Source organism: Nanorana parkeri, unplaced genomic scaffold, assembly GCF_000935625.1.
Source record: "Nanorana parkeri isolate BGI_ZX_2015 unplaced genomic scaffold, ASM93562v1 scaffold290, whole genome shotgun sequence".
Taxonomy (NCBI): domain Eukaryota; kingdom Metazoa; phylum Chordata; class Amphibia; order Anura; family Dicroglossidae; genus Nanorana; species Nanorana parkeri.
Window position 1 is genome coordinate 212,413 of NW_017306558.1, and position 8,862 is coordinate 221,274.

An 8,862-nucleotide genomic window follows, 5' to 3' on the forward strand; every position below is an offset into this window, starting at 1 on the left:
GTACCCAGCCGGAGCTGTCTAGCCGTCCAATCAGGAAGTCGGGCGCCATGTAATGACGCGTGACGCCCTGCTTTCTGATTGGCCGGGAGGCCGGCTCCATGCTCTCTTGTCATGAGATGACGAGGGAGCATGAAGCCAGCTTCCCGGCCGATCAGAAAGCAGGGAGTTGCGTCATTAGACGGCTGGGTACCGAACGAAGGCCGCATTCGCGCTGGAGAGGCCCCTGGGGATGACAGGCTGCACATACTAAGGTAAGGTAACCTTACCTCACGAGGCCAGCTTCCGGTCAATCGCGAAACCGGGCAGCGTGTAATGACGTGCTGCACGATACCGGAAGTACTCGTGCTAGGCATCGGAGCATTTGGGCGAGTACTTGCCCAAATACTCGAAATCGGCACCGATATCGATACTAGTATCGGTGCATCCCTACAAAGCACCATTGGTGTTCTTGGCCCAGGTGGGGAGGGGTCTGTATTTACTTCCCAGCTTCTCTGGCCCACAACTCCACGTCCATAAAAAGAAATAATACAAATGATAATAATAATAATAAAAAGAAGCCTACAACTCAGACGACTTTGTAAAGTGAGGTGAGGAAGCAGCAGACACAATACACACAACCAATGTAAGAAAAGCAAGTGCGAGCCTTCCTTCCTCTGGAACACAACATTTACTGCAAGGGCCCATTTAGACCATGTGCGTAGATGAGCGTTGTTTATAGGCAGGTGTGTTGTCATGCGTCAATGTGCACTTTCTTTGATGTGTTGACGAAGGATGATCCTCATTTTCAAAGTTTTTGAATTTAGTGGCCAGACATAATGGCCATTATTATGAGGGATGCACAGATACTGATACTATTATCGGTATCGATGCAGAGTATTTGGGCGAGTAGTCGTACTCGCCCAAATTCTCAAATGCCTAAGCTTCCGGTCACCTGGAGGCTGGCTTTCTGGCCAATCAGAAAGCCGGGGGGTGGGTAATGACTCGCTGTCCAGCTTCCTGATTGGTCAGGAAGCTGGCCAATCAGGAAGGTAGTCAGTGAGTCATTACAAGTGATGAGGGAGCATGGTGCTGGCTTCACGGCCAGTTAGGAAGTCGGGCAGCGTGTAATGACTCGTTGCCTGGCTTCCTGATTGGCCAGCTTATCGACCAATCAGGAAGCCAGGCAACCACTCATTACACGGCGCCCGGCTTCCTAATTGGCCAGAAAGCCGACTCGCTGCTTTCTCATCACCTGGTGATGAGGGAGCATGGAGACGGCTTCCCTGCTAATCAGGAAGCCAGGTGGCAAGTCATTACACGCCACCTGGCTTTCTTAATGGGACTTCCGGTATCGGTATACAGTATTGGCGGTTAACGGGAAAAAATATTGGTACTCGTACTGTACTTGGTACCGATGTATCCCTACTTATTGTTATTATACAGGATCTATATAGCGCCAACAATTTTCTCAGTGCTGTGCAAAATATAGGAAGACTGTACAATTACAATACAAGAGGCTCAGGAGGACCATGCTCATAAGAGCTTACAATCTAGCCATTGTTACCAACGCATCAAAGCCTATAAGAATGGTTCTACGCTTCCATTGACTTCTATGGGGCTCACAATGCAGGAAAACGCAGAAATAAAATGTCAGCCGCCTGTGACAGTTTGCAATAGGATGCACCGCTACATCGGCAAGAAAATGGCACTTTTGGCATTTTGCCACTGGTGAGATTTCCCATCATTTCCTGTCTCTCACCCACAACAGGAAGTGAGAGGAAATCCTTGGAAAGTGAGAAGAATCCCCGGTGGTCAGCAAAACTATTTCTGTTCTGGTGACAACCCAAAATGTGGGATTTTCTCTCACAGACAGTAAAAAAAACTGAAAAGGGGGTCTAATTCCTCTCCAAAAACGGCAAAAGTCCTGGCTTCAGCTCCACTTTCATGAACATATAAAGGTTCCATGTTCTGGTTGAGGTAATAAAGTCATAGACTTGGGTAGAAGGTGTAATAAAATGTGTGATGGAACCTTGTTTGGGGGAAATATTTGGGATTTGCACTCCATGCTGTGAAGTCAAAGTCGGGTACACGGCCATGGTCGGCATCCTATTTGCCTCCAGCTTGCTGTCTCCTCTCTGACCAGCCTGCTGCGCCTTCGCACTCCGCCCGCAGCCCACAAATGGCGCTGTGCCGGGGCAGGACAGCACATGCTCCCCCGGCCTGCGCGCCTCCAGCACACAGGCAGCCTCGTCCGACCTACCATTACCCAGCATTCACCGCAGCGAGTTCACGCGAGCTCCCCGATAGCAGCAGCCCCGGCACGGCTTGCCGTCGCTTTTTTTGCTAAGGTGCCCGAGCCCGGTCCTCTGCCGAGCCCCGCACACGGTGAGTTGGCTTTTCTTTTCCTAAGCTCGCCGTTACGGGAGCGGAGAAGGTGGGGGTTGGAGGGGGTACTTTCCTGCAGGCCTTCTGCGGGCTGGTACACATCGTACTGGGGGGGGAGGAGGGGGTCAGGAGCACAGGTTTGCCGACCATCGCCGTGTCGGCCGCCATCTTGGCAGAGCCGTGCGTGTTGTTGCTACTTGTCTAAACAAACAGGCGGCGAAGTGCTGCTGGTGGCAAGGCGAGGGGGGTGTGCGGGGAAAAGATTATTAAGCGTCACACGGACGAATTTCCTGTAATTAAGTTCACGTGCGCGAGTGTGGCGGCTTTGCCCTCGCCGGAGCCCGGGTGGCGCTGCCATACAAAAGGAGGACGAGTGATGAGGAGGATTCCATCCTCCCCTCCCATATGTGTCTGCTACCTGGCCTTCGCCGCCACATATCCATCATCACCACTACTACTGTACATCATAACCCTCCAATCTCAGCGCACACACACCCACGGAGCGCCTTCATAGGCAGGAGCGGAGCACATCACAAGAAAGAACAATGCCACACAGCTTATGAACAGGCATTGTGTTCTCTCCTGATCTATACAAACATTAAAAACATAGCAATATTGCCTGATCAGTGTCTACACAACACTTACAGAGGAGTGAAACTTGCTTTCACATTGTGTATGGCTCCTTAATAAAAAAAAAAATGAAAAAAAAAACCTCTGCTGACTCCTGGATTGGTGCAGTGGGAAAGTAATACATATCCATTGGGTACAAAGCATCAAACGGGCTGCAAACGCTATTATGAAGAAATCATATCTAAGGAAAGGATGCTGCGCAGCCAAATGGCACATCCATCCAAAAGGCACACAATGGATTTGTTTTTTTGTTGCAGTGCAAACAGACACACAGGTAAGTATGCAGAAAACCAATTTCAGCCATCTCCGCCCTTCATCAGGTTCACAGGGCAGACTTGTATATATTGATCACAGGGCAGGGCTGAATCTTCTATATTGTTGCAGCCTTATATCGCAACAACGTGGAATAAACAAAAGATTGAGTGCTGCAACATTGTGGTTTAGTTAGATGCATATTGGGCATTAAACGCTGATTCCTGTGGATGACAGCAACATTGAGGACATATGAGGTGCGCTAATATATTTTATCCAACAAGTTGGCCATGTGTGATATATTTAAAGTCCCGCTGTGCTAATGCATCACCTGTGCACTCACTTAAAGGAGAACTATGGGGTCAGTGTTTTTCCCCATAGTTCTCCTTAGGGTAACAGGAGGACACAAACTAGCGTCCTCCCGTTACCCTAAGCTCAGTATACCGCGAGCTACAGCTCACGGTATACTGAGACGCCGGAGCGGATCCCGACTTAGACGTCGGGATCCCCCCAGCTGCGTGAGTGACAGCTGGCTCTGCCTATCTAGAGGCAGAGCCAGCTGTACCCGCCCCCTCCCTGTCGGTTCCGCCAGTCAGCGCTGGCGGATCGGAGAGGGGAATCCAGCCCCTCCCCCTGTCACGGCAGAGAGCCGTGACAGGATCGAGAGGTGAGCGAACCCGGTATGTGTTCGCTCACCTCCCGATCTACTGAGCCGACCTGTGACAGTCTCATTGTCACAGGTCGGCTAGAACTATGAGGTGAGTGGAAATCACTCATCTCATAGTTCTCCTTTAACCCCTTTAAAGGATAGGTTCACCTTTTGCAACATGTAAATACATGCATAATTAATCATATGTAAAAAATATGCATTTCTTTAATTAGAGCTGCAGCTAACGATTATTTTCAAAACCGATTAGTTAGCCGATTATTAACTTCGGTTAATCGGATAAAAAATAAAATACATTTTAAAAAATGGCTTCAGTGATGGACTACTAGTTTGTATTGAGTGTAGTCCATCACAGGAGCAAGCTTGGAGTGGTGGAAATAAAGAAGAAAACAAAAGTGTGGTGTGCAATATAGTGAAATGAAAAGTGTAAAATTATACAGCAATTAATGCAGAATGGCAAAAAACTACACATTATACAACCTAGGTTGTGCAGAGCACAATGTACCATCAGCTATAGATGAATACAAATCCCAGCAATACATTATAGAGCACCATGTGTGGGAAAGTGTAGGCTTACCTGTCTATCGGCGGCTGTCATCCCCCCACACCTGCTTTTCCTTACTACTTCTCCCCACTTCCCTGTGCCGATCGTGGATGTGGGTGGGCGGGGAAGAGATGCGGCGTGTGGAGCGTGGATGCGGGCGGGTCTGGCAGTGGCGAACGTGAGGTGGGGAGAAGGTGCGGCGCGCAGCGTGTGTGGAGCCGTAAACGGGGCCAACCAATCAATGATTGAAAAAGTTGACAACTTTTTCAATCATCGATTATAATCGATTATGTCGATTAGTTGTTGCAGCCCTATCTTTAATATTATCCTGGAAAGCATTGCAATTGGGATCACTCGATCACAGCTACAAAGCTCAAACTTCTGCACATTCTCTCCCAGGCAGAGCTGGTACGGCGGTACAGAGTTTGTTAGGCAAGAGGGGAAGGAGGGCTGGACTTCAAACTGCATTCAATCACCTCATACAGCGTCCTCGCTCTAGGTAGAGCTGCCCATATTCCTGCATCTACTGGTCTGGCGCCCTGCATTCAGGGTTGGGGGGGGGGGGTGTGGCGGTGCATTTAAAGGAGAACTATGAGGTGAGTGCTTTTCACTCACCTCAGAGTTCTAGCCAACCTGTGACAATGAGACTCACAGGTCGGCTCAGTAAATCGGGAAGTGAGCGAATACATACCGGCGTTAGCTCACCTCTCGATCCTGTCACGGCTCTCTGCCGTGACAGGGGAGGGGCTGGATTCCCCGCTCCGATCCGCCAGCGCTGACTGGCGGATCGAACGGGGGAGAGGGCGGTTACAGTTGGCTCTGCTTCTAGATAGGCAGAGCCAGCTGTCACTTACGCAGCTGGGTGGATCCAGACATAATTGTCGGGATCCGCTTCAGCTGCGGCGTCTCAGTATACCGCGAGCAGCAGCTTGCGGTGTACTGTGGCGTCTCAGTATAGCTGAACACATACCGGGTTCGCTCACCTCTCGACCCTGTCACGGTTCTCTGCCGTGACAGGGGAGGGGCTGAATTCCCCGCTCCGATCTGCCAGCGCTGACTGGCCGGACGGGGGAGGGGGCGGGTACAGCTGGCTCTGCCTCTAGATAGGCAGAGCCAGCTGTCACTTACGCAGCTGGGTGGATCCAGACATAATTGTCGGGATCCGCTTCAGCTGCGGCGTCTCAGTATACCGCGAGCTATACTGAGCTTAGGGTAACGGGAGGACGCTAGTTTGTGTCCTCCCGTTACCCTAAGTAGAACTATGGGGAAAAACACTGACCCCATAGTTCTCCTTTAAGTCAATGGCACCACAGCCATGCCCCTCGCCCGCAGTGCGATCGCCAGCACCCGGAACGCAGGCACATTATTGTTTGCGTTCCGGTCCAGTAGCGATCTGTAAAAATAGTGCTTGCAAAGCACTGGCACGCCCCCTCCCACCCCTGAACACAGGGAGCTGGCCGGCTTGCGTTCCAGAGGCCGAACGCTCTGGAATGCAGACTTTGTGGTGTGAACCGGCCCTGAATGCAGTTTGAAGTCCAGCTGTCCTTCTCCCCCCCATCCCTCCTAACTGAAACTCTGTACCTCAGTACAGAACTCTGCCTGGGAGAGAATGTGCAGAAGTTTGAGCTTTGCAGCTATGATCGAGAGAGGTTTAGTTTGCTGCAACAGGGAAAAGCACTTCTTCCTGATCCATCAAAGCAATCTGATACTCTGGATCAACAATCAATACGTCTTATAGATATTAATAGTTATGGTTTGATCATTTACTTTGACACATTTGGTCCTTTGTTTAATAATCTACAGAGTTTGCTAGAACTAGCTCCTCTGGAAGTCTGTTCCACACTTTCTCAGTTCTTGCTGGAAAGAAGCCTTCCTGTAGGCGGAGGTTTTAAACCTTTTTCCTCCAGGTGCAAATTTTGGTTTTCAATTTTATTCCTATAATGACTTGTTTGTTTTTAAGCACACTGGTGGGCTCTGACATTAGGATGCTTCTACTGATACTTGTGCTGGGTTATCTTTCAGACCTCCCAGGGACCATAAAAACCTGCATCACTTTATTAAGCTGACCAGAACTGTTGTGGCTGTGCCATGGCTCACCCCTTCCTACTCCCCATGTTAACCTGGAGGGGTGATGGTTGACTTTGAATGCCAATAAGGAGGCAAGATCAGCAGGAAGGTCTCAATGACATCAGGAGATCTCTGATCACAATAAACCTTCCATGGGAGAAATATGTATCCTGCCATTGCTGCTATTTCTTTCTGAATATTCGCTGGCTGGCTGTCATGCTGATCCAGTAGCTTCAATAGTTTGTTACTGACCTTGAAGAGGATTGCAGATCAGGAGTTTTAACTGTATTGTAGCTTTACTTGCAAACGTGTTCTAGGTCAGTGACTTAGAAAGTGCTGAAGCCACTATTATTTTTAGAACTTTGGCAACAGCAGCCTCAGTAATTCTGCACAGGATTTATTATTGTGATCCTACATGATGTATAACATTTAAACAAATTAAATATGGAGCAAACAATCAGTGAATGTTAGATGCAACATGTTAGAGTCAGGTCACAAGTAGCAGCTATGAAATCCTTCTCCTTGGTGCATTTGTTGGTATGAAAAAAATGAAATGCAGGTGAGTGAAAGGTCTGTGTTGCTAAATTTCCAAGCTATTTGTAGCCCATTTGCTGAGCAATTACAGTTTTTTAAGCATTTGGAACTAGGAACAGAAAGCCAGCTTCAATAGCTACAATTGTAATCCAATGTGGCTGCCAATGATCATGGTGTAAGCAGCGATTTGTAGTCTGCTGCCGCAGCCACTCTGTATCCAGCAGCACATCGCCAGAGAAAACAAGCAAGGAGATTTGTAGCTGCTACAAAGTTGCTGGTATGACATGGGCCCTTATGGTCACCAGATCCCATTTTGTCACTTCCCCTCCACTTTTTTCAAATCATTTGTACACATACACTCCTTATGTATCTTGGTTAGCATGTTTTAGAGAGCAGACCAGAAAACAAGCAGAACGGGCTGGTGAAAAAACCTGAAACTGTCTGGTGGTGATACATAACAGGTAGCAGGATACCCAAAGAGGGCTTATTCAAATCTCCGCAAAATAAATATATATATTTTAAATTGTATACGCTGTTTCTTGGTAAATCTTAATTTAGAAGTGACCTTACACATTATGTTAAAGAATATGTACATTTTCAGAGAAAGTGTGATTTATTCTTTTTGCCTCCCTTTGCTGACCTCACAAAGCCCAACTTTCCCCCTGCAGATGCATACTTACCAAGATGTAGGGCCTCCCGCAGATCTTGGTAAGTATACATCTGAGGAGGGGGAGGAGAAGTCAGGAGAGGTGAACATTCTAGGACAACATAGCTGAACTGGAAAGTGAGCTGAATTGGAGAGTTTTCCAGTTCAGCTACATTGTCCTAGATTGTTCACTTCTCCAAAACTCTTCACCCTTTAGTGGATAACCCAGAATAATGTATAAGGTGACTTGAAATTCGTTCATTAACCATTTACCACGGCCTGTTTATTTTGAGTTATTCCAATGTTCCATTCTTCTCCGTTGTCCAGGTGAATTTCTAGATTCTGCGTGATGTAAAGATCATCACTTCGCAGACCTTTCATAACACTTCTCCGGAGTATCAGTTATTGCTATGACATAACTAAATGTGATTAGAGAGCTTAATTCTTCCAACATTCCAAACTAAACATGTCCCTACCTGTTTTAAACATAAACTGAAATAGAGCTGCAGCTAACGATTATTTTCAAAATCGATTAGTTAGCCGATTTATTAGGTTCGATTAATCGGTTAATCGGATAAACTATAAAATAAAGTTTAAAAAATGGCTCCAGTGATAGGACTACTAGTCTGTATTGAGGTTGTAGTCCATCACAGGAGCAAGCTTGGACCGGTGGAAGTAAAAAAGAAAAAAAAGATAAGTGTGGTGTGCAATATAGTGAAATGGAAAGTTTAAAATTATACAGCAATGCATGCAGAATGGCAACGGCTATAGAGGACTACAAAACAGCAAAAGCACATTATACAGCGCAATGCAGAATACCGCCAGCTATAGAGGAATACAACAAATCCCAGCAATAGTACATAATAGCTGGCGGTATTCTGCATTGCGCTGTATAATGTACTATTGTTGGGTTTTGTAGTCCTCTATAGCTGGTGGTATTTAGCATTGTACCACTTTATAAAGTATTATTGCTGGGATTTGTTGTACTCTTCTGCAGCTGGTGGTATTCTGCATTGCGCTGTACAATGTATTATTGCTGGGATTTGTAGGCCTCTATACAGCGCAATGCAGAATATCACCAGCTATAGAGGAGTACAACAAATCCCAGCAATACATTATACATACAGTGTATAATGTATTGCTGGGATTTGTATTCCT

At 47.2% G+C, this 8,862-nt stretch overlaps 1 protein-coding gene across 1 annotated transcript in view; it reads left to right on the plus strand.

Moving 5' to 3' along the window:
* Window positions 1-2,106: 2,106 nt before the first annotated feature.
* The window catches only part of ZNF280D (zinc finger protein 280D), a 54,865-nt gene continuing 48,109 nt past the window's right edge, over window positions 2,107-8,862 (plus strand). Inside the window, exon 1 of the mRNA XM_018557574.1 lies at window positions 2,107-2,364. The gene's annotated coding sequence lies outside the window, so the exon portion shown is untranslated. The remainder of the gene's footprint in view (window positions 2,365-8,862) is intronic.